The sequence below is a fragment of the Lissotriton helveticus genome, chromosome 1_1 (genome assembly GCF_964261635.1).
Source record: "Lissotriton helveticus chromosome 1_1, aLisHel1.1, whole genome shotgun sequence".
NCBI lineage: Eukaryota > Metazoa > Chordata > Amphibia > Caudata > Salamandridae > Lissotriton > Lissotriton helveticus.
In genome coordinates this window covers 1,179,715,119-1,179,737,081 of record NC_136057.1, presented here as the reverse complement: position 1 = coordinate 1,179,737,081, position 21,963 = coordinate 1,179,715,119, and the positions used below count along the sequence as shown (strand labels likewise).

General features: G+C 46.2%; 1 protein-coding gene across 1 annotated transcript in view; it reads left to right on the top strand.

Moving 5' to 3' along the window:
* Positions 1–21,963, top strand: part of MAPK12 (mitogen-activated protein kinase 12) — a 381,349-nt gene that overhangs the window by 203,589 nt on the left and 155,797 nt on the right. The window lies entirely within an intron of this gene.

The following is a 21,963-nucleotide window of genomic DNA, read 5'->3' as shown; positions in this document are numbered from 1 at the left end:
ACACCCTGTGTTCCCGCGGAGTCCCTCTCCCTGCAGGGCTTCTTAGGGGCAGGGGGGTCCTCCCCTATGGGAGTTGGGGCATTGACCGGCACTCCTAAATGGGCTTGCGCCAACTTTGCGCACTCTTCTACAATACGGGTGGACCGTTGCTCCTCCATGGGGCCTACTATCTCCGTGACACAGCGGTAGATCGAGCTGTCCACCGCATTGTTGAACTCATCATCATTGAGGTACTGATGAGATTCCTCCTCCTCGTAGTAGCCCTCCTGCTCCATGCCTACCAATGTAAACCGCAGTCTCGGGCAATAGCCAAATATGTGTATGGGGCTGAGGGAAGGCTGTGTAACAGCTCTGGTTGTGGGCAGGCCACAGGCCAGCTAACTTTCCGGGCCGGTTGAAAACAAGAGATCAATGCAGCACCGGCCTACCAGCGCGCAAACACTCTCCACGAGAACGGGTCTCAACCGCCTCCCAGCGCGCTGCCACAGACACTCCGAAAAACCGCAAAACTGCCTGCAGGCCTAACGCGGTCAAAATCGCCTAATAGTGCAGAAAGAATCGCCCGCAGGTGTTTACCGCGGTTAGAACCGCTGTACGGACCCCGCGCAGGGCGTAAGGCAATGAGGGGGGCAAGTACAGACCCAGTACTCCTGGGCGTTCAGGTGAGGCGGCAGGGTAAGGTGTCTTGCTTCTCAGTGCGGCTCCTCACTGTGAGGAGAAACCGCACTGAGGAGCAACGAGACGCCGCAGCTCCCCCTGGCGGTCAGACACACACCGCAATGACAGGGTGATCGCGTAACGAACGAATAACGTTTCCGCTATCTAACGGGCTCTGTGAAGGCAAAACAACACAATGTCACTGTACATCAAGCATCACAAAGCCCCCATAGCGCAAAACAGCGATGTAAACAACAAACATATCCATGACTTGATAGTGGAGAAAGGATAAAACAACTTAACTGGCTGCGAAGGAGCGAAGAAAGAGAAAGATGGCACAGGAGGGACGTCCTATCTAGCGGTCATGGACACTGTCAAAGGACTAATGTTGGACACTACCCTAATGGATTGATGGGATTTGTAGTCAGATTACTTGAAAACTGTATTTTTTCCCCTGGTTTAATGCTTTTACCCCTTGTTCTGGGACATATAAGCATTTGTTGAGAATTTCTAGGCTGCTGTGAGTTTTGTACTAAATAAAGAGCGAAGAAGGAAAAGCATAATCCGAAGCCTCCGGTCTTGACAGAATCCAAGGGTGGATTTTCGAAGTTAACAACCTGCAAGCAGAGGTGACAGTCTATGCTACTCAACGGTGACCAGGAGGCACGAAGGCACAATGCCCACCCATGTTGGGAGATTTTGAAGAGTCGATGGTGACCTTGTCACTGCAGCTGCGTGGGCCAGGCGACACTGAGCAAGACCAGGAACCGTGCACCAGTTGTCCTACGTTGGATGTTGGCGACTAGGTGGTTGGTGTCCGGCGGGACCTCCAACAAGCCTTGGTATCCACAACTGGCATGGAAGACGAAGGAGCAATGTTGGGACCAGCAAGGTCCAAGGGACTCCCCACCAGCAGGAGAGTCCGAGCAAGGCACCGAGCAAGCAGGAGAGCCCACTGAAGCAGTAAAAACCCTCATGAGGACCCACACATAAAGGAACAGGAGTCGCAAGAGGACCTCTAGCAGCTCACCAAAGATGAAGGCCCACAGTGCAGAGGATGCGGTGAGGATGCTGATCTTGGAGGGAAGAGATGCTGAAGTCTGTAGCTTCTTGTAGCCTAAAGATCACTGGGGTGCAGAGCCAACAAGCCTTGGCAACAGCAAGTCGACACAGTGCACATGGATTCAGTCCACTCAGTTACGATGAGGGATACTGGCCTCAAAATTGCAGAGATATGGGTCAGGCCTCGTGGGAGTTTCAGAACTGCCAGCTGTGTTGCTGGGCCTCGGGAAGTCCGTAGGACGACAAGAGCAGCTGAAAGGTCAGCCTCATTGCAGTGTCTGCAGATGCAGGGGTGTGACTCCTTCACTCCAAGGGAGATTTCTTCGGGTGCCCTTGATGCCCACAGGTCTGTTGAAGAACCTGGCAGAAGTACAGACACAGATGGCGAAGAAGACTTGAAGAACAGCGAGACCAGGAGAAGCAGGATTCTTCCTTGGTGCCGTCTCGATTCCAATCAAAGTCCAAGTGTCCAGATGGTTGAAGAGAGACATAGTTTCAGAGTTGAGTCTCGTCCCACGATGAATCGGAGGACCCACCCACAGGTAATCCCTCAAGTATCCTAAGGAAAGGGTTGGAACAACTCGGGTGGGGAGGGGTAGGAGGGTGCGTTCTTTGTGGTTGTCCAGGTTTTCGCTCTTCCTCGAACATGGCGAGGAGGTAGGGTGCTAATTTGCAGACCTTTGTAAAACTTTGCCGGTAACACATTGGGGCCGGCGGTTTTGCAAGATTGCAATGGCATCTCCGTTTTTCTCAGTCAGGAAGATTCGCATTGAGCAGAAACTTGTCTGCGTGGGATACTCAAGGGATTTGGATATCGTACAGGAAGTCCTGTACCTCCTCTTTCCTCTGTGACTTGTCTGCGATCAGTAGAGGGTTTTTATAGAAGTCTGCAAACCTTGCGGAGATTTCTGTGTTGCCCATTACCAGTTTACCATTTGGCCCTCTAAAGAGGCGGTACCCAGTAAGGATTATGTTACTTACCCTGTAAGAATCTGTTCTTGGCATGTATAGCTGTAGATTCACATGCTTTGCTTACTCCTGCCATCTAATGTTGGGTCTGGATGTTTGCAAGTTGTTTTTCTTCAAAGAACTCTTTTTCAGTAAGGTGACCCCTCTTTTCAGTGATAGTGTGCATGGCACCGACTCCATTGTTAGATTGTTTTACCGCAAGAGGGGGAGAATGGAGTAAATAAGTGTAGTATAGATATGTCCATGCATGTATAATATGAATAATAATAATAAATGCAACAACCATAGATGTCCAGGGAGGAGGGAGGGCACATGTGAATCTGCAGCTCTGCATGCCAAGAACAGATGCTTACAGGGTAAATAACATAATCCGTTTGAGGCATGTGTGCTTTAGATACACATGCTTTGCATAGACTGTATAGCAGTACCCTCCCAAAGCGGTGGCTAACCAGTGGGCATTGCAGTTGTTTGAAAAAGTGTGCTTAATACTGCCTGACCTACATTACCTTGTTGGTGTGCTAATACTTCCACACAATAGTGTTTAGTAAATGTGTGTGGCTTAGACCATGTAGCTGCTTTACAAATACCAGTTACAAGAACGTTACCTATTATGAGTAGAATGTGCTCTAGGAGGTATATACAAAGTTCTTTTGGCTTTGATATAAGATGTTTGAATACATTTAACAATCCTTCTAGAAATACCTGTTTTAGAGATATGTTTCCCTATATGAGGGAGAGTAAAAGCAACAAAAAGTTATTTTGTTTTGCGAAAGTCTTTTGTTTTATCAATATAATACAATAATGTTCTTTTGACATCTAATGAATGTAGAGCTCTTTCTGCTACAGAATAAGGTTAAGGGAAGAAAACCGGTTGTTTAACTGATTGGTTAATAGGAAAATCAGAGACTACTTTTGGAAGGAACTTTGGGTTAGTGTGAAGAGCCACTCTGTCTTGAGTTGGAAAAATGGTTCTTCTAAGGTTGATGCCTCAAGCTCACTGATGCATCTTATTGAAGTGATCGCAATCAAAAAAGCATCCTTCCAAGGAAGCAATTGCAGTGCACAATTATGAAATGGTTCATTGGGTGGACCCATAAGTCTTGTTAGAATAATAGTAAGGTTCCATGTAAGTGGAACATTTGGCGGTATCACTCTTTAAGTCCTTCCATAAAGGCTTTAATTACTGGCACTTTGAACAGAAATACGTGTTTCTTTTGAAGATATGCCGCTACAGCTGCAAGGTGTAGGCGTACGGATGTGTATGCAAGGCCTGCATGTTGTAGATGTAATAAATAACAACATGATTTGTTGTATAGAAGCATCTAGTGGTTTAATTGTTGGTTATAACAATAAATAACAAACCTTTTCAACTTTTCTGCATAGCATGCTCTAGTGGTAGGTTTTCTTGCTTCTTTAAGAATTGTCTTGCAATCTGATGGTAGATTTAGGTATCCAAACTCTGACTTCAGGAGCCTAATCGCTAGGTTGAGCTCCTTGGGGTTTGGATAGCTGATTTCTCCATGGTTCTGAGTGCGAAGGTTTCAGGTAAGGTGAAGCTTTTGGTATGGAAGTACTAAAAGCTACAGTAGTGTGGTGAACCAGGGTTGACGAGCCAATGTGGGAGCTATCAAAATGAGGCAAGAGATGTTTGCTTGAGCTTCCGAACAAGAAATGGAAGAAGAGGGAGAGGCACAAAAGTGTAAGCAAATATTCCTGACCAGTTCATCCATAAGGCATTGCTTTAGGGTGGAACCTGGAGGCAAAGTTCAGGCATTTTGAGTTTGAGATGTTGCAAAGAGATCTATTTGTGGAAATCCCCATTTTTGGAAGTATGCAAAGAGGACTTGCGGGTGGAGTTCCCACTTGTGGAATTGCCGCATTGTGTTGAGGAGGTCGGCAAATTCGCTGTTTATCCCTGGAAGGTGTTCTGCTAGCTGTTGTATTTTGTGATTTATTGCCCAACGCCAAATAGACTGAGAAAGGCGTGATAACTGTAGCGAGTGTGTGTGTCCCCCCCCCGCCCCCTGTTTTTACACATGGTACATAGCGGTCATATTGTCTGTCCGGACTAAGACCACCTTCCTTACCAGGTGAGGTAAGAATGCTTTTAGCACTAGTTATACAGCTAGAAGCTCTAGGTAGTGGATGTGGAGATTCTAGTGTTTGGTGTCCCATAGACACTTAACTGGTAGATGTTGTTGATGGGCACCCTGCTCTGTAAGGGATGCGTCCGCTGTGAGCACGATATGTAGAACTAGGTCGATAAAGGGAGGCCCTTAAGATAAGGTTTGTATGTTTCACTACTGCAGAGAGCGTTGGGTGTGGCTGGATACCAACACTAGATCTTATTTCACCCTGTGATTGATTCCAATGACGTGCTAAGCATTCTTGTAGAGGCCGCTTGTTTAATCTTGTATGAGGCACTATGGCAATGCACGTTGCCATCATCCCTAAAAGTTGCATCAAAGTTCTTACTGTTAGATACTGATTGTTTTGAAATTGTAGCAACAGTGTCCGAAAATGATGAATTCTGACTGCATTGGGATATGCTAAACCTGTTTGAGTGTTTAGCATAGATCCTAGATAGAGTTGCAGCTGTGCAGGTTAGAGATGGGATTACTGTGCATTGACTGTGAATCCCATTTGATGAAGATTTATTGCAATTGGAGTGTGTCATAAACACTTGAGATGTGTCCTGGTTTTGATGAGCCAATCGTCTAGATATGGGAAGACATTAATTTGTTGTCTTAGCTGAGCTGCTACTACTGCTAGATATTTGGTGAATTCTCTGGGTGCAGTAGTTACTCTAAAATGAGAGTACTTAGAATTGATAGTGCTTTTCTGCTATCACAAATCTGAGGTATTTGCGATGTGCTGGGTGAATAGGGATGTGAATGTATGCGTCCTTTAAGTCTAGTGTTGACAAAAAGTTACCATGCTGTGAGAGGTGAAGCACCTGTTGAAGTGTGATCATATGGAAGTGTTCTGACAGTAGGTATAAGTTTAGAGGCCTGCGATCTAATATTGGTCATAGAGAAATGTCCTTTTTTTGGTATTAGGAAGTAAAGTGGATAAACCCCTGATCCTTGGTATCGTATTGGAACTGGTTTGAGAGCTCCTGTTGTTAGAAGTGTTTAATTCTTGATTGAGCAGTTGCTGTAGAGCGAGTTTGTGAATGCGAGGTGGAATATTGGGCGGATCGCCGGTGAACTCCAGGCAATAACCATGTTGGATAATGTCGAACACCTATTTGTCTGATGTTATTAATTGCCAAATGGGAAGGAACAAATGCAGTCTTCCCGCGACAGGTGTATGATTATGGGGTGAATTGTTAACAAGTCACTGGTTGTTGGTAGATGAAGAGGTATGTGTTGGCGTACCTCTGCCTTTAGAGTTGTTCCCTCTGTAACCACCTTTATAAAAACCCTTTGCCACCCCAGTGCAGACACAGCCATATAAATGTCCAGTATTTGTAAAGCGCAAACAATTAACCAAAGGTGTCAAGGCGCTGGGGGCCGTTGGGAAGATTAAGCAAGCTATTGTCCAGAGTCACATGGTGCTGGGCTGATCTGCTGCCGGCACCGGTGTTCGAACCGTGAGCCCCAGGGTTCTGGAGTCAGTTGCCCTGGCTGCTGCGCCACACCTCTTCTCTGCAAAGCTACGCAAATTAGTCTTGACCCTGTTCCTCATGGGAACTGTCCAGCCCGAACTGCCTAGCCAGGTCTTCCCTGGATCAGCAACAAGCATCCCGGGACCTTTTTCGGGGTAACACCCTCATCAACCAAGCGAGCTTGAGTCCAGTAGAAAAGTGAGCAAGAGTACCACGGCTGGGCATACCTGCCAGCTTGGGGTGAACAAAGCCCCCGCCGTAACCCCCCCCCCACCCATTAAGTCGTGCAGGGTTCAGTCTCCGCACAGAAAGAAATCTGGGCTGTCTGTGTTTGGCCTACAAGTTTGATTAAAGTAATGTGGATGTAATTAACAATTCCCTGCAAAATGATAAATTAAATCTACCCTCCGAAACTGTTATGGGTTATGGTTTATATATGCTGGAATTGCACACATTTCTTAATTATTGATACTTCTCTTGAGTATGTAGAGTCGGAGGAGAAGTACCTGTGAGTGCCCCATATGTAAACCAGATTACTCATGCGGTCCGGTGGAGAGGTGTTTCCAGTAGCCGTATACTGCCTCGCCTATATGCATGTCTAGCCATATAGACGAGGATCTGTCTACGTTTGTGGGGATTAGTGAGCCCCCGTACGTTCCACATTGCTATCCTTACTGGACGAGGGCTGTTATGCCGGTTAACCATAAGTTTTATGCAACAACTGTAACTCTAATCTTGGGTTCCCGTCGAGTGCCTAGTGAAGCAATTAACATGTACCTCTGCTTAATTTGAACAACCCCCCACTCCCCCCACCCCCCCTGCACATTAGGACCCAATTTCCCAGTACAAATCCAAAACATGTTATCTCTTCCAACAAAGGCTCTATAATGAAGAAAGTTAAAGATACAACAAACAAAAAACTATTCCTACTAAGTTACAAAAGCAGTGGGTGGTCAGATCGGCAGATAGTATAACTTTGTACCAATTAATCAGAATGAGCATGCAGGTAATAAAACATCGCAGCAACATCATGGGACATGCATCCTCCTTGTGAGTACACACCAATACCATATTGATCATTTCTAGTTCAAACAGATCATTGAATTGTCATACGCGGCAGGTAGAGTTTAGTTTCTCCAGTGTGGTCGGGATTTGGTGTTCCATAGTGTGATCGTATCATTCAATCTCATCGAGGGACGATCTGGGGCTAGCTTTGTCTCGCGTTAACGCAGTGTCACAAGTTGTCCCATGTTTCTCGAGAAAGGCGAGAGCGCCCCTGGGGTCTGACTACACTTGCGTCTTGCCCCTCCATGTGAATCAAAGTCGTGCAGTGTATAGCATGGCATAATGTATGCCATGTTCCTGAAGTTTTTTTCTTCACAGGGCTAAATTTCCTCCGTGCTTCCTGTACTGATTGTGAGAAATTAGAGAAGAACGAGAGCAAATTCCTTCACGATGGGTTTCCTTTCCCTCCCTGGCCAGTCTCAAGAACTGATCTCGGTCTCTCTAGTTAAACAAGCATTGGCATAGCCAATAGGTCTCGCCTTTGGGACCTTATAAGTGTTTAGCCATGCAGCACATTTAAACCCCACTGGGCAAATTTCTGATATGGAACTAGTGCTTATGTTTCAAAATCTGTTTTATTGAATTTTTGTCACAGGTAGGACAATAAGCGCAAAACTTGGACCACAAACGCCAGAAATACATTTCGCCTCGGCATACAGATAGCTATTGACAGATACAGCTTTCCCATTAGGTCCATGGCTTAGCTTTGACAATTTGTGGCGTGAACATTTCACCCTCCCGTGAGAAGAACCTAAAAAGGAAACTTAAGTGATCCTAAGAAAGAATTTGTAAAAAACCTAAACCGAGATGTCATGGCGCTATCTACACACAATTTTTTTTAAAAAAAGATCGAGGTAAGAGGGCGAGCGTGCAAGGGGGGGGGGGGGAGCCACTAGATCCCCACCTGTGTGAGAGCTGCGCCAACGGGAGGACTGGCCCGAATGGAGTTATTAGATGAGGAACATGTTAAGGGCTCTGAGGCGCGGGCTACAGGCCATCAAAGGAAGCCCTTCAGATAGATAGGAAACCAGTGGGGACCAAATGTAATCAAAACCTTTCCTGGTGTCTTCAATTATATCAGTCATGCGTTCCAAAGCTAATGCCCTCCAGCGCCTCGCGTGCCATTGTGTTAGAGAAGGGGCCTCTGGCTTCTTCCACGCTGCAGCGATTACCATTTTAGCGGCTCCCAAACAAAGCCACATCACTGATTTGTCCCCCTGAGTCTGCCGCTTCAACTGTGGATCATGGACCCCAAGTAGAACTTGTTCCAAGGAACTGGGGATGGGATAGCCTAAGATATGTTTAATTGGGATAAGATTTCCTTCCAGAAAGGCTTAACGACCCACTTCCCCTCCAGCACCTATACGTGGAACCAGGGAAAATCTGATGAAGTTTCTAAGGGTACAGTTCTGATAGAGCGCGCAGGTCACCCGACTTATAATTTTACCATATGCACATTTGGGCCCATAAATTCAATTCACCATATTTATTAATCCGGTAACCTTACACTCTACTACCAGTAACCCAGTTCCTTCCTATTTGTTACCAATGTACCCAACTCACCAATCCACGTTATGGGTACCTATGATCACAATGGATCAGGGAGCTAGCTGTAAAAGAAAGGCAGACACCAAAATACAAAATACTATTTACTCTATTTGCACTCATATAATAACCACAGACTCAAGAAGTTTCAAAACCTTTATCTAGTTTTCATCAAGATCAGAAAGCATAAGGTTCACAGCAAGTAAACTGTCAATAACTAAGATTATAAAGAGCACATATCCATAGAGGAAATAATTCAGACCAACCATTTAGGACTCTAAAGGAAGGTAAGAACAGGGAACATGCTAGTAAGAATTTTCAGGAATTTAGACTTGACGTGGAGTAACTAAAGGACGGGGAAAAATAAGGAACATGCTACAATGTCACAGTTTGTATACCCTGGTAAAAGTGGGCAAACAGAAGAACTTGAATAAATTTATAGTAGACTCGAAGAGAACATGTAACTATAGGGAAGGTAAAAGTGGAACACGCTAATATTCCAGAGCAATCACTCTATTTGGCTAAAGGAGGGTAAAGAAAAGGAACATCTATATTTCATGAACTATACGTCACAATTTCTCTTATAGGAGGGGAAGAATGGAACATGCTAATATACCAACTATAATGTAGGACTTTATCATTTGTCAGCCAAAAAGGGAAAGTATGGAAAATCAATAAGCAAGAACACGTCTTTATTAAAGCAAAGAAAAAGAATGAAGGATGCAGAATAGGTTCCCCAGGGCTATATTTACCTAGAACGGTGTCCACGGGTCAGTTTTAGGATAGGAGAAACCCAAGGAAATGCGGTCGCCAGTAGGCCAACAGGTGCAGAATGGACACCCAAGACAGGAAAACCAGATTAGGATCAGGACAGGACCACCAAGGTAAGACCAGCACCCGCAGTTCAGCTGCAACGCCTGTGCTACACCCCCTCTGCAGTTATCGGTCAAAACCCCGATTGGGTTATCGAATTCCCCAGCAAAGTGCTCCACCAGCACTTAAGGTTCTCAAAACTCCAACGGGTCTGTGAGACAATCGGACAGAGTGCTCCGCAGCACCTCTGTTTCAGGATCAGCTATTGAGTGCGTAGGGTCAGTGACAGGTCAGCTATTCGGACAAGTCTGACAAATTCTTTAGCTAAACCTAGGCTAATTATACTGTTTTTGGGTCAGTGTACCACCCCCCAAATTTTGCAAGTGTAAGAATCCCCAATTTCGATTGGTCCACAAGTAGGACAGGTCAACACACCAACCAGGATTTGACTTTCACAAGCCCCAATTTACATCTTTTGGGACCGCCTATTGAATTTGGGGTTCCCATGATATGTGCTCTTCTCCTAACAAAGGATTATACAAATGTATATACAATTGTTTCAAATGTAGTACAGTTCAGCTTCGTACTGCTGGGTCACAGGTCGATTCCCAGGAGCATCTTGACTGTGGCTGCCAGCTGGCTGGATTTCACTGGTACAAGGCTTTCTTCCCTCTGCTAGGATGACATGCGCAGTAGGGACTTCTAAGATGGAGTGTGAAGCATCTCCCTGGCCCAAAAGACTCGATACATGGAAAGTAAAGGAAAACAATTTAGAAATACAGAAATATTGATTACACTGTATACCAGGAATCCCTATATGACTCCCCTTACTTTATATTAACTATAGCATTACGATTAGTGCAAGACGAACAATATAGCAAAGAGCTGCGGTACAAGCATCGGACATGTGAGAACACAGAGCAGCCATTTTAAAGCTGGTGCGCAGGCGCAAAGATTTTCCAACAGAACTGCAAGTACGTCACGTGAGTGTGACCGACGCATGCGCAGAAGAAATTCCCGCTTAGCAGCAGCCATCTTAGCAGCAAGCGTATTACGGTTAGTGAATACATATGCAAGCTTTGCTGGGACACCCCCGTGTAGTGTAAAATATGCAATATTAGTAACACGAACAGGTTGATTATTCTTATTAACATTATTTGAGGTTCTTGATACAAGCAAGTCGCTATACGTGCGAATCCTTGCTCCATCACAGTTACCAATCATGCATGATATAATGTGCTTTCCTGAGATACATGGAGCGGTTGAATTTCGTGATGTCTTTTACCAGGCGATCCCATTGCTTATCCTCCAGAGGAGTCTCTATAATGGCGTCCCAGAAGCGTTTATAACGCGGCGTCGTTCTAGGACTCTTCGATTGGATTAATGCATACAGATAGGAGATACAACCTTTGGAGGAGGAGCTAGATTGAGGGAATTTCTCAATGGGGAGAAGCTCCCTGGTGGCGGCCTGCTGCACCGGGGGCTGCAGCACCCAATGTTTCAGTTGCAAGTAGTGCTATTCTTCCTTGGCGGATAGCGCAAATTGCTTCTTGCAGTCCTGAAAGGTAAGGAATTCCCCTCTGTCGAACAGATGTGAGATCATGTGGCGACCGCCCTCCCTCCAAGCTTCAAAGGGGCCTTCTGACAGTGCGGGGGAACGCGGCGTTAAAATGTATTGGCGTGTGAGGTGAAGGGAAGGTCATGAGATGCAGTTTGTGAGTGAGGATATCACAGATCTTAAGCGTAGTGGACGTGGTTGTGCTAATATAGGCGTTTAGGTCGATCCTGCTTCGGCTTCCAGAGAAGGTCCCATATGGTGTGCCCCGTGATTTGCCTGTCCATAGGAAGCCAATGCTTCTCCGAGGCCCGCTGCGACCATTCCGTAATTAACCTAATTTGTGCCGCCCAGTAATAGGCCTGAAAGTCCTGTAAGGCCAAGCCGCCGTCTGAGCGAGGTCTAACCAGCAAATTATAGGGAAGTCTTGCCCGTTTCCCCTGCCATATAAACTTGGTGAGCTTTCGCCGCTGCTCTGTAAATAACCCACCCTCCTCCAGGATAGGCAGCCCTGAAAAAGGTATAATAAGCAAGGAAGAACGTTCATCTTAATGGCATTTATCCTGCCCAACCAGGTGGTATAGGTTATACTCTACTTTCCCAGGTCCATCTTTAGTTGTGTCAGATGAGGGGGGGAAATTGGCTTTGTACAAGTCCCGTAGTCGAGGTGGGAGGTTCACCCCTAAATATGTGATCTCGCTGCTAGTAAAGCGAAACGGGGAACGGTCTTCAATCACACGCCACTCCGTTACTGGAATTGTGAGATTAATAAGGCAGGATTTGGTCAGATTGACTTTGAAACCCGCCACCCGTTCAAACGCCTCCAGCTCCCTCTGGATAGCTGGTAGAGAGATATTAGGGTTTGTCACTGGCAGAAGCACGTCGTCTGCAAACAACGAAATCTCATGGTCATTGGAACCGAAGCGAATGCCTTGGATCTCCTGATTCAGTCTGATCCCAAGGGCCAGAGGTTCTATGCTCAAGGCAAAAAGGGGCGGAGACAAGGGGCAGCACGGTCTCGTCCCACGAGCCAATGGGAAGGAAGAGGAGGCTACCCCATTAATAAGGACTCTAGAGCTGGGAGAATGATAATTAGCGCGCACCATCCAAATAAAGACGTCGGAAAAGCCAAAGTGCTTGAGCACTTTAAATAAAAAGGACCGTTCTTCCCGGTCAAAAGCTTTCTCCGCATCCAGCGAGAGAAGCGCCGTTGGGATATTTTTCCTGTGAGCTTTTTCAATAATGTGGACGATACGCTGCAAGTTATCATGGATTTGACGACCCTTGATAAAGCCGGATTGATCCGGATCTATGAGACCTGAGAGAATTGTTTCGAGACGAGTGGCCAAGATTTTAGAGTAAGTTTTAGCATCAAGGTTTAGAAAGGGCAAATGGGCGATAGGACGAACATGCCGCGGCATCCTTCCCCAGTTTGGGAATTACAGTCACAATGGCTTCCCCCATAGAAGGAGTGACCTGTTGCCTGGCAGCAATATTATTGGATAAGATGGTTAAGAAAGGAGCGAGCTCCCTTTAAGGCTGTGACCATCCGTAGTGCCGGTGCCGAAGGGTTGGACTTATGGGTCTGTTCACCCTTTGTTTCTTTTTCACATTTCACAAGTCATGTTTAGGTTGGTGGTTGCTGATGAGAACCTGAGGTAGTAGGCGAGTACCTTCCTACTTACCCCCATGGTGCTACTTCCGTGAGGCACCACCAACCGCTCCACACATTTTCCTTTTCTTTATGTATCTCCTTGTTACTTTTTAGAAGCACTTTTCTCACGTTAGGGGAGGAAGAGTGTGGGGGCCACATCAGTTGGAAGCAACGCAACAACTTGTAGAGTATACTGTGTTTTAAAGAGGTGACCCAGATCTGGTAAATACAGACGGTGTAATTTTAACCGCTGTTCCCCAAGACATTTCAGAATTGAGGTGCAGATCTGAGGATGAGAATCACCGTGTGAACAGGTCCTTTGTTGTGTATAATAGCAAAAGAAGCACCAAGGCAGTCATATCTCAACGATACAATCCCCCCTCCCCCCAACCGGACAATGGCGAACAGAAACCCTGAGAACCATATAGTGAGTAAGCTTAACACAGCCCTCCGTAAACCGCTGCAACTTGCAAAATTGAACGAACCCACTATACCGCCTTCCAACCTTCCCCAGCCCCCAACATCATGAGGATTTGAGACATCCCGCAAGCAAACACCCCAATTATAAATAGCTCACTGTCGTCCGTGTCGTGTGAAGGAGATTGGTGGGACAAGGGATGTCTGGGCACCCATTTCTCCTCCCAATGCGGAAGATGCAAGTCCTCCACTCAATCCAGATCCCCAAGATATTCCAACCTGTCCTCCTCTTGGGTGTAGGAGTGAGGCGAGGGAGAACTGCCCCGCAGGGTAGCTGCTCCGAACATATAGGGTGCGCCCAAGCGGCGCACTCTCCGACAGTTCCAGGCCATGGGATCCCGCTGCTGACCCATATATTAGCCTCATTCTGGAGTAATAGCAGTTTTTCGACCCATTCTGCGCCACTGGCCACCAATTCATCGTTTCGGTCGGCCTCTCCCCCCCTCCAATCCCCCCCCCCCCCCCGGATCTGGTAAAGCTTTGGGAAGTTCCAGACCCAGCAACTCTGCCGCCTCCGAGAGTTCCGTGCAATGCTGCTACTTGTTGTGCCACAGGAAGGCGATCCCGAAGGGGTATGTCAATCGATACTTGATGTTTTTCTCCCAGAGATGTTCAGCAACCGGTCTGAACTGCTGGGGCCGCAAGAGAGTGGCCTGGGCGACATCCTGGTAGAGGGTACACGTGGCGTTTTGAAATGTTAGTGTGTCAGAGGCCCTAGCTTTTTGCAAAACAAGTTCTTTATACTTGAACAAGCTAAACTTAGCTAGGACATCTCGTGGGCGCCTATTGTCTCCTTGGAGGCGCGGGCCAACTCTGTGGATTCTCTCCAACCCGACCTCCGGGCCATCCTCCCCAAGGGCAGACGAGAAGAGGCCCACCATGAACGCCTCCAAGTCAGGCCCCTCGCAGCCCTCCTCCAGGCCCCGGACCCGGACTTTCTCAATCCTCGCATTTGAGGAGAGAATCTCGCAACTGCCGGCAGAGGTCAGCTGTGTTTTCTTCCAGAGACTTAAGCCGACCACCACCTCCTGCTGTTGCGCCTCCAGATCAAGTGTGCGTGTACCCACAGAGTCCACATCTGCCTGCACCAACACCAGTTTCTCAAGCACCTCAGAGCAGAAGGTTTCGAAGGTGTCTTCCATGTCTGCTTTAATGTCGGGCAGAAGCTCTGTACGTAGCTCCTGCTTGAAAGGGGAAGATAAGAGGTCTTCTCGGGTCAACGCCATAGCCGGCGCTTACTCAGTTGTCCCCCTAGCAGCCGACGGAAAATAGTTTGAAGCCCTGTTATTGGGGTTCTTCTTGGGTGTCATAGGGCACACTCCGCTCCGTCAGCACTCGGCCGCCTCCTGGTAAGTGGAATCAGCACTAGTCTAACACCCTCTGGCAGGGAGCCCGTTGTTCATTCCTTAGCGCCAGACACCACACCACCTTCCCGCTCTGGATGCCAGGCCCGGGTCGATGCCCGTGTGCCACCCGTCTCTGCTCTCAATTAGCCAACTTGGAATACGCTAGCACCGGGCGGCCTCCGCAGCTCACTCCTCGAACTAGGCCAGCTGGGAATTCAGTTTCACTGCCAAGTGGTACCCTTGTCACAAGCAGGCCAGGGAAGATGTTCCGGCAGCCATGTTAGTCAGGCGCCCTCCCCTTTAACATTGTCCATAGAGATCTACACTCCACGTAGTGCGATCCCGCTTAAGCTCAGCCACAGCTTGCAGGCAGACTTGAGGGAAGAGGGGCAGACAACCCCTCTAAATCCACCCCTGGGGCAGCACCAACACACACCCCCCAGAGGGATGCTGATTCACTTGTTGCAGTAACGAATTCTGCCGGGCAGTCCATGGTACGCAAATCCAAAGGGGGAGGTGGGTAAATCTTCAGCGTGCAAGGCGGCCGTCACTGCAGGAGCCGCCTGAGCCAGCCGAGTACGAGTCCCACTCCTCTGCCATCTTGTGGATCTTCGTTGCAAGCCCAAAGTGACTCCAAACACCTGCGCAAATCATCCCCAGAGGACCCGGGGGGACCCAGGCACACTGGCATCCCCGCCACTATCTCCGGCTGCAAGATCGGCAGAAAGGCCGCGGGAATTACGCATGCCCGCGCTCCCGCTGTCAGGCGCCTGGGAATCTGCCATGTTGGGTATAAGCTCCTCACCGCTGCTGTCTCTCCGGGCCGGGGCGCGAACAAGGACGCACCGAGGCAGCCCCCGGACAGCGCCACCAGCCTCCCCGCAATCAGCGCCGCAGCTCAGAGCGGCATTCACCAAGCCTGGAAGACGACTCGATGCCGCCGAATTAGCAGGGCCTGGAAAGGAGCTGAACGGAATCATGTCCGATCGGCCATGTTGGTAAACCCCGCCCCCCAAACTAGTGCTTATGTAAAGCGCATTGATACCTTGATTTGTGCTATATAAAAATGCAAAAAAATTAAAAGGAATGAAAAGAGAAGTGCTTGCAGGTTCCTGAAGTGGGTGTGCGAAAAGATGCACTCTGTAGAGTGATTACATAAAGTATGTTTGACTGTGAGACAATCTGGCTGTGGTTGATTGAGAGGGTGAATGAGGTTCGACCTAAATAGCTGTGCAAAAAAACAAACAAAAAAAACCACAAGTCACCCAACAAAACGTACAAGAGGATGTGCGGGGGGGAGGGGGTCAAAAAAGCAAGCAAACGAGTGACCAAGTCAACCAATTATAAGCAGCGGGGGACTGTCGACAAAGTACTTGAGAAGTCTATCGAAACTAGACATCTAGGAAAGACCTAAAAAGACCCAACACTCATTGCATCTCAACGTACCATCAATACAAAAAATTTAAAGATCGCGAAAATCAAACAAGTAACACCAAATATGATGCTAGGATGACAAAATAATCAGAAGAAAACCATTGCTAAAAAAACTAGTGTCCACCCGCAGGGCCTGGAAACATCGAATAAAACATTATGCTGATTACTTTCAGTAAAAGGCCAAACTTCAATAAACTAAAAAAAACTGAAAAAAGAACCACCTTCTACATATCTATTTCCCATGTATTTACGGTCTTTTGTCAGTGCTTTTTTCACGCCTTCTGCCGTCTCGAACTCGACAGCCTCTCCAGTAGGACGTCCCTCTTTGCAAATGGTGAAATGAATTCCATTGAGACCACCAGTTATGCAGAATTCTGTTAACATACAAAAAAGAAATATATTAAACCCGATTTCAATAAAATCCAGATTCTAATATCCACACATCTAGCAAATGTTCATAGGCCCAACGAATCTAGAATTTTTTGCCATTAAATTACTCCCATACCACCCTGTTGTAAACCAGTCATATATATGTGATATGCATACCAACCTATTGCCACCCCAAAATTAAAAACGTGTGCCAAGTAGTTGTTCTCGATCAAATGTTGCATGCAATACACCTACTTTACGTGCATTCAATGGCCGGAATGTCACGCATTAAGCAGTTTCCAATTACATAAACCACCGGCATCAATTAAAACCATCTAACACTCAAAATGCTTGATCCCACCCCAATTTAAGAATTAAACCGGATTGTTAGCGTTAATAATTGCAAGTGTAATGTCAATAAAAATGACGAAATAAAAATAATTGCAAGTGTAAAAGCTAATTAAGACAACTTTGAACGAGTGTGAATTTCTACCAAATTAAATATCATTCATGCCATAATCTTGTTTCCATGGGTCTGGTGAAACATATGCACCTGAAAAAAAATCCAGCTCTTCCTCCTGCGTGCAGGACCATGGCAATCCTCGAATTTTTACTATATGTTCATCTACCATTGTAAAACCTGTCGTCCACAACGATAACGAATTTATAGTGTAAATAATGTAGGTTAATAGTGAAACTTGGTGCTCAATATATCTTAAGTTAAGAAGCGAACTAGTTCACAGATTAATTGCTTACTTTTTTTCAGATCAAAAGAATTTTATTTGGGTAAAGAATATGAAAGAATGCAAGTTACAATAATAGCAGAGTTATGATGAACATACAGTAAAAGGTATGAGATGTAAAAGGTATAAATAAGTGAACTATATTAAAACAAAATACAGTGAAAATCAAGAGTCAGTCAAATAGTGATCAAGTAGGCATGAAACATACTATACATGCAAATCAATATAGATGATGAATAAAATTAATATAACAGATTAGAGGAAATTATGGAGGTTTTGCAACTTCTTGTTGGAGGGGAGTTAGAGACAAGGAGCGCCTAGCATGCAAATCAAAGAAGGATGTAATGGGGTCCCATAAGTGTTTATTAATTGCTTACTTAATAAGCAGATAACCCCAACCACAAAAGACATGTCGGTCATGGACTTCAGCATCTACAAGGCAACAATTGAGACTTCTGCATACATAAACAATGTACATGATTTAAACCACATTACCCTCATGAAAAATATCAATTAAAACCACAGAAACTTGGTCATATACCTCCCCCCCCCCCCCCCAAGTATCCATACATTACAGAGTAAGTGAGAAAACCGGGATAATTATAACTAATTAAAACTCTTCCGTGTCGTTCACTGTCAATACGGCCAATGATCCCTTATTATATAATCGAGTTTTTAGGCGCCCAATGTATGTGCATGGAAAGTAAATATACTTCCAAGCCAACTTCCGGTGGCTAGTAATAGGGTGGAGGAACCTCCGGATTTACACGTCATAGGGGGCGGGCGGCCCTATGTTGAGACCAATCCAGTAATGCTTCATGCCACGGGCAACATTTTCTGTCCATATTTATAAAACATAGCGAGTAAAAGCTACGCTGTGGAACACACACACATGCATATGGTCTACAGCGCCGTATACCATTGGAATAAATTTGCGCCGAGGCCAACCGCTCCTTAATCACGGTTCATCAGCCTGCCAAAACGCCATTAAAATATGACGGTGCATTGAGGGTCAACTGCATCTCATCACTAAGAGTACGAAAATCCTTAAACATTGGATAAATTCTGTAATAATTTGGTGTTGGGCAATAACAAATTACCATTTGCATGAAACACTACATTGCACCATAGAATTATATTGATATGGTGGAATTAGGGGGCATATATAAATCATGAAAAACAAGAAAAGAATTAGGCTACCCAATAACTTAATCGATAGCCTGAAATTCTGCCCCAGACACACAGGCAAGAGTACCTGGTATGCCTCTCAAAACCGAGCTGCGCATAACTGGATCTATCCATTCTAGTGAGATGACTAGATTGGCAAAAAAAAAACAGGTACACGATAAATTACATACGCCAGAAATTGACCGATGTGCGGTTCTTGTGTTTCAAGCACCACATCCATTACAGCATTTGCACAAGGTGAGTCTTGTTCTAGAGACGTGGGATACGCGAACACTACTAACATGTGGAGTCCCGGATCCGCGCCACTACATTTCACACCAAAGACACTTCTTCACCATATACTGACGAGAGAGTTTTAAAAACCACTTCAGTAAGAAAATAATCTGCGTTAAAGGGTCTGGCTGAAAGCAAGGCCAGAGAAAACAAGCAAAAGCACAGCGCGTTGCGTGTAACCTGACCCACCAGGAATGCAGCTGCCAACTTGCATGCCGTTGCCCGCTCCTGTGTGCAAAACGCTGTGGGAGTGACACATTGGAAAGGAGGTGGGACATGCACCCACCTTTGGCCATTTGCGTGCTTTCATTATTGAAAGACGCACGCAAAAGCCAATCTAATGTGTGGGAGGAGTCAGGCCCACACAGAGAAGTTTAGAGTGCTCACAAGAAGCCTCCCATAGAGCAGTGAATGTGTGCTGCGCTAGGCTCGACCTAAAGAGTTCATGCCAAATAGTGTTAGTAGCAAGTCTTGTGCCGATGCCTGCCACTACTGCTATGTCTGCACCTCTGGAGGCACGCCCCTGCTCACATCTCGACAGTGATACCTTTCGCCTCCATGGGTCATGCTGGGCCACAGGACCTCAAGCAGGCCAGTAGCCACTCCTGGCCATTCTCGTTCTTGGGCCAAGCAGAACCCCTCCAATGTCCCGTAAGGAATCCCAGCAGGCCGGCAAGCACACCACAGTGCAGGCCACTGCGTCCTAGTCAGGGCCGTGGGCACGTTCGGCCTGCCCCGCCTGCTCCTCCCTGCCAGGCTGGACCCCAGCACAGAGCATTGCATGTGTTATCGTCCTCCAGCGAGTGGCTTCCTGGCCAGGCGCGTGGGTCCTATTCTGATTTTGGGAACTGTGATGAGTCATTTATCTGTAAGATATAGTTGCTTGGGAAGTCCAGCAGTTTTGAGCGGATGTTTGTGAATGATTTAGGCTCCGGCTGTGAGAGCTCTTTCAGTGCGCCACCATCTTATTGCTCTGCTCGGCCATACCCTCTGCAGTAAGCCACTTCAAATAATAATATGCACATTATAGAGGAAATTGTATCCTTTATCAGAAAGGGTAGACCCGTCCAGACAACTTCACTGATATGCTAACAGGCGTTCAAAATCAAATCAGGAACTTTAGACTTATTTTAATATTACTGCTTGTTTGCACAGGCCAATGAGGATTAATAATGAGTTTTTTATTTGCGCAACTCAAGTAAATAAACATAAGAGTATTTGAGCTCTGAAAATTGTTTCTGTCCACCACAGACGGCCAATGTGTTGGGTGAATTGGTGTACTAGAATGGAGAGTTTAGTGGCTCATGCACACCAGTTTATGGGTACTCTACCCTAAATTGGAAGCAATTTCTCTGAAATTAAGATTGTGAATTAGTTTAGTTCGTAGTTCTAGAGACCAACCAAGCTGCTGCACATAAAGTGGCTTTAAGATGAGCTAGATGTGACTTTGAGATTCATGTAAACAAGGAATTCCCATAATCTAATCTGGGCTAGTTTTTGGATGACTTGCTGAAATTCTTCACCAAAGAGTAGAGGCGTGAGACATGAAAGCCTAATTGGGAATTTGCCTCTTTTGCAATGGATTTTGAGAGTTTGGTGTCAGAGAGACCTCATGAAGCCCAAGGATTTGGCACATTCATAGGCAGATGTGACAGTCCAGTACTCTGAGGCATTCAAACAAGTCTTCACTGATGTTGAACATTTGGGAAGAGTGATCACAAATTTAGTTTTGAAGTGATTAATTTGAGGTGGTGATGAGTCAACCAGGACTGAGGGCCTGATTTAGATCTTGGGGGATCTGGTCCCGGTGTCACTTTATTGATGGTGATACTGCCCATCTACTTGGCAGACTGCAAGCTCTATTTAGATATTAGCAGGTCCATGGACGAAAGACCGCCGAGTGCCGCCGCCGAAAATTTTCACCTGCATCAACAGCATCATACGCAGAAGTCGCTGTCTGTGGGAGTCCAGCCCAGATTAGCGCCGGGCCAATCCTAATGTGTTCCTACTTTGTGTTGGCCGAATCGAAGGAAATGAGGTAGAAACTTATTTCTTTCTGTTTTCCACTTCCGTTTCTGTCTTGCACCCCATTGTCCAGGTCTTCTCTTTGCTGCTACTACATAACCACCACGCTAAATAACTCTATTGTCGCTTGATTTAAGGTACGCTTCTTTTACACTTGTCTTACTATAACTAATGTGTTAACAATTTCTTTAGTCTTGTGTATTTTTACATTGCTCTTACATATATATTTTTATGTGTAATGCATCAGTGTACATTTTACAACTTATCAAGGTAAAATGAGCACATCTGTATTGACACACACAATGTATATGTGAATTGACACATAAATCAGTAGTACTTATCAGTCTCCACTCCACCAGGGACTCACTCGATCGGCAAACCACCGCTAGGACAACACCAGCACAATGGGGACGTCTAAATAGGCTCAGCGCAAACCCGCCGACCTGATGTCAGTGGAGTACTGTTAGCCAGGAGAGGAGTCTGCTGCTTCGACAGCGGTGTGCTGGGAAACAGTCTGTCGATGCGGATGGCAGTTCAGCCAACACAAATCTAAATACAGGGGGTGGGATACTGTCAGCTTGGCTATTTGGCTATTCCGCCACGGAGGGACAACAGGAGTCCAACCAAGATCTAAATTGGGGCCTGCATTTTTTAAAGAGTGACAGAAAGGCAAAGTCCTCTATGATCCCCACTTACAAAAAAATTGGAGTCTCATCAGCACAAAAGTGGTAGCAGATGAGGGGATTTTTTTTAAAGTGAACCACAGGGGGCCCAAGTCTAAATTGAACAATAGGAGATATAATTGGTCCGTGAGCTACATTGTACGGTACACAGATTTTTTTCAAGTACATCTAAAAGATCCCTCAGCTGTCATATGAGATGAGAATGCAAGTGGCCTGTCTGTGCTAAGTGGGGATGTGCTACCTGTATTTAAGTTCACTCTGTTGTAGTTGGCAGAAAATAGAGCATGGTTAGTATTATTCACAGGGGAAGAGCCTCCGGGTCTAGTGGTGCAGGTCCTTGATGGGGCGGGAATGTTGGATAATCCAAGTCCCCACAGGAAATTGCCTGTTTTCTCAGATGTAGGAGGTAGGATTAGCCTGTGACTAGAAAGCACTTTGGGTAACCCATGCCTGATGCATGGTCTATCTTTGCTACTTTGGAATCATGCCCAGAAA